Source organism: Pan troglodytes, chromosome X (genome assembly GCF_028858775.2).
Source record: "Pan troglodytes isolate AG18354 chromosome X, NHGRI_mPanTro3-v2.0_pri, whole genome shotgun sequence".
NCBI lineage: Eukaryota > Metazoa > Chordata > Mammalia > Primates > Hominidae > Pan > Pan troglodytes.
This window is the reverse complement of record NC_072421.2, coordinates 66,774,055-66,778,712: the sequence shown is the minus strand read 5'-3', so window position 1 is coordinate 66,778,712 and position 4,658 is coordinate 66,774,055.

Sequence of the window (4,658 nt, the reverse complement as noted above, 5' to 3'; positions counted from 1 at the left end):
CACTACCAGGCACCTTTCACTGTGACTCCTGAGGGGGCCAGGCTGTACCCTTGAGGTCATGGCTTAGCAGAGAGTATAAATCTTGAGAGAAACAGACCCGAGTTCAAATCTAGCCTCTGGGTTGTATTTTTGACGAGTATTGGACAAGCCCCTTCCCTTCCCTAAGCCTTACTTTGCCATCCTAAAATGGAGAGCCAAATCTCCACCTCACAGGACTGTTGGCGGGAGTCAATGAGGTAACCACATGCAAGGGCCAGGCACCTGGTAAGCATGAGCTGCTTTGCCCTTCTCTGTGCTGGATGTGGGCCCCAGGCTGCCATTTGAGGCCCGATCCTGCAGTGCTCTGGAGGGAGAAGATCTTGGCCAACTGTTACTCCTGAGTTGTCTCCAAAGAATCCCCACTGATTCCTCTTACCCCAAGGTCATAGAGTGACTATGGAGGTATCTAGCCTCTTGCCACCTGGGCCAGGCAGAAGTGGCTCTTTGACCCTCCAGGCGCAGTTTTGCTGAATGAAGTTCTTCCCGGACAGACCCGTAGTCTCTGGGCCATCCCTTTATCTCCAGTCATCTCTGCCATCTCAGCCTTGCACATGGCCCTCACCACAACACTGGGCAGGCCTCTCTGCCAGCTCTCTGACTGAGTGTCAGCCTTGCCCGTGGAACTCTTTCTCTGAGTTCCAGATTTTTCAGGACCATTCTTTACCTTTTTGGACAATCTCACCACCTCCACCCTGTTCAAGGCCAAGAGCTCACTCTTGGGCCTGCTTTGTCACTTGCTTCATTTAGAAAGTCAATGGAGCAAGGGCTGGCCTACAAGGGTCCACCTCACAGTGGCAAGGGCCAAAGACAAGAGCCTGAAGGTGAAGGCCAGGAGATCTCAGGGCTAGTTTCAACTCCTTAGCTCATTCCTTCTGTAGTCTTTGGAAGCCATTTCCTCTTTGAACTTCTGTTTTTCCATCTATAAAATGGAGGTCCCAGTTCTTGCATCTCAGGGCTATTGGGAAATGCACAAACGTTAACGGCAGTAGGATCCTTGAAAGAATGTTTTGGCTCAAGGACCTGGAATTGAACCTTCTGGCTTGGCTCAATTCTGGGCCCCATGGAGGACACACAGAACATGCAGGGACCCCAATCCCAATTGCTGTCCCTCAGCTGTTTCCATTGGTTAGATGCCAAAATCACCAACTCTTTACAGTTCATTTGTTCCCCTCAATTCTTTGTGAAAAAAATTGCCTCATGGGTGCTGAATCTTCACTGTTTAGAAATCCTTTGCATCCAGCCCAAATCCTTCTTGCTGCAGTTTCAGGCCTATACATCTCAGATACCTCCTAACCTGGCTTCTCTTTCCTCCTCCTCGACTCCTGACCTGTCCCCAGAGGAAAGAGTAAGGTGGAGGGCAAAGGGCAGCTTTGTGTTTGGCCAGATGGAGCAGACTATGGAGCAACATCACTCTTCCAGAAGCCCTTCAGCTGTCCCACACCCTCTGCCTCACCCTCATGTCACCCTGCCCTGCACCGCTCCAGCTGGAATACTTGTAGTATCTCATTGGCATTGGAACTAGGGCGCCAGCCCTGACTTTAATCTTCCCTGGCAGCTCCGTGGCATCGATAAGCCCCATGTTTATGGCAGAGGGAAAATGAAGCCCACATTATCCTGCCAGGTCTAGGCCCCAACAGCAGAGCCAGGGATGTCCTCCAAGAAGCAGCAAGATCCCCCAGCTGCCCCTTAGGGCACAGTGGAGGTGGGGTGGCATGGAGCCCTGTGGCACTGCCTGCTGCCTGTAGATGCAGCACCCCCACCCACTCCGCCCGGCCCAGCCTGGCCTGGCTGCTCTCCTCTCTCAGTCTCCGCAGGGAGGGCTTCCCCAGCATTTGCAATGGGGGCAGCTCCCTCCTGAGTTTGAGGTTAAAGGGGACGCCTTCTCCAGGAATCTGCAGCCAAATTGCTGAGCTGTTCACAGTGACCTGGAGATGATGTTTGGAAATCTGATTTGTGATAACATAATGTTCCTTTTAAGTAACGCTGGCTGGAGAGGGAAGGAGGAAAAAACAACCAAGAAAAACAACGTTATTGAGGTTTAAAAGGGGACGCTGTCGTGGCTGCCTCCTTAATCTCCCAAATCATTTTCCTCTCTTCCCCCTCCTCCTCCTGCCCCAGACCTGCTTTTGTTTATAACAATCTCTTGGAAAGAAGATTGAAAGTGAAATCTGTTTCCTTGCTTAAATATATATATTTAAAGGGGGGAAGAAAGCACTCTTTCCCCACCCCCGACGGCCCCTCCCCTGAGCCTTGTGGGTAATTGGAGGGCTGCCTGCTCTGGGCTAGTCAGTCAGCATGGGCTCTCCAGTGCCCACTCATCGCCTCATCACAGAAGGATCATTAAGGCAAGAAAACAGGCTGGGTGTGAGATGAGAAACTGGAGGAGGGGCAGCAAGGGCACCACGTATTCCCTGACTTTTTATATAGTGGCTACTGGCCAGCAATTCTCTATCTCCAGAGGAGAATAAATACAGTATGAGGCGGCAAAGTTAGACGTAAGGCAGGACTTCCACCTTCATTGTTTAACACAGTGTACTTGGCCTAGTAGTGAAAAGAGTTGAGAAATTTTAGCTGTATCCCCTGATGAATGAATGACCTCACTCCCCCACACCTATCTGGGCTAGGGCTTACTTTGCGACAGAAGGAGGGTTAAGATGAAACATCTGTGGCAGGGTAGGAGAGGATGGGGTGGCAGCTGAGAGGACCTCCCATTGAGGAGGAGATTCTTATGGGAAGGGAGGGATGGACTCAGTGGGGGAAGGATGATAGATACCTAGGGAGGGACCAACACACCCAGTGGTGGCTACCATGACTATTGCCCCACCAGCAGCACAACAACCCCCTCACCCACTACACACATGTGCTCACACCATGCTTCTATGCTCTGCCAGGGCACGTGCCTGACACCCCAGGTGGCACCTCATGCACCACCCACCGTCTGCCCTTCTCCCTGGTGTTCCACAGCTCCTGGCCCAGCCCAAAGCCAGCCAACAGACCTAGCAGGGCAGGATGGGGCAGGTTGAAGGGAGAAGGAGGTGCAGAAAGACCGCCATGCAGCCAGCATGGCTGCCTGCCAGCTGGATATGGATTCCTCCAACCTCGGCTTCTCAGGAACACCCGCTTCCCTGGGCCTTGCTGCCGGGACCCCTGCCTGCTGGGGACTGTGCTTCAAGAGAAGGAACAGAGAGGGCTTTTTGGTGTTCTTTTCAGGGGGCCTTGCTCCCCCTTGCCCCATCCAGGGCATGTTATTACTATCAGAAATATCAGACATTTCAACTCAAATTAAAGTCAGGTTAAATGTCTCCACTGCAGAAATTCCACATGGTTCCAGATGGAGAGGAGAAATTCACTCTCAGCCTTCTGCCTTCTCTCCCTCCCTCCCCAAGAGTGGAATAAAAGCGTTAACTTATAGTCTATTTTCAGACCATTCAATCCAGTCTTCTCAGCTTATAGATGGGCAAACTGAGGCCTAGAATGAGGGATGGCCCTGTCCAAGTTCACTCAGCAAGTTAGTGGCAGAGCTAGGACCAGGACCCAGGTGTCCTGATCTCTAGCCCACAGAGTTATTTTCATAGCACACATCTGTAGCCCTGTCAGACCTAGAACTTCTCTTGACCTTGTAAACTTCGAAATTGCCACCAGAGATGGCCTAGCATTTCTGATGTTGGGACAAAAGCAGGAAGCAGGGCCTCTTAACTCCTGGCCAGCAAAAGTCCCATAACATTCCTTGCTACAGAGGCTATATAATCATGGGCAAGTCCCTACCCTACTCTGGGCCTCACTTTCCTCATCTATGAAATGAGAAATGCAGAGGCCCATTGTTTTCATTCGCTCAGCATCCATTCCTTCTTTTCTGTAACTGCCGCCAACATTTTTGTGGGAGAGTACCCCTCCACCACTGTGAGTATGTGTGAATCAGGTCCAAGGGCTGACAGATGATCTAACCCTGGGCAACTAGAGGATTTCATCATGCTGGTTGGAGTGATTAGTATATGCAAAGTCATGTGACCCCAGCTGGGCCAATACAAACCCTCCTTGGAACTTCTGATAAAAGTGTAGGGAAAGAGACACTGGGGATTGATCAGCTAGAAGATATAAGCCTAGAGTTTCAGGAGCTCTAAGAGAACAGCATGCCTGACAGTGATGCCTACGAAGAAAAATGGGCATCCAAGAGATGGACAGACCTCACTTGAGCCTGGGATCTAGCATTGCCTGACCAGACCACCCTTGTACTTCTAGTTTATGTGAACTAATAAGATCCCCTTTTGGCTTAGACTAGTTTGGGTTGGATTCCTGCCATTTGCAATAGAAAGAGGCCTCACTAACATAATACAGATTGGAGATATCACTGAATGGTAGAGTTGGAAGGTAATCACCTGAGGCAGAGACTTAAAGAAAATGTAGTGAATGAATAAACAAGTGTCTGAGATAATTATGCCCTTTGTGGGCTAATACAAAACCTCAGACACTTGCCAGCTGCATTCTTCCAGCCACCTTGCCTATAGTAGACAGTGTATAGGCTTTGGAGTGATAGACCTTGCTTTGGATACCGGTTTCTCCATTTCCCATCTATATAGTCTGGGGCAAGCTCTCTCTCTATACCTCAAGTTAAACCCAAG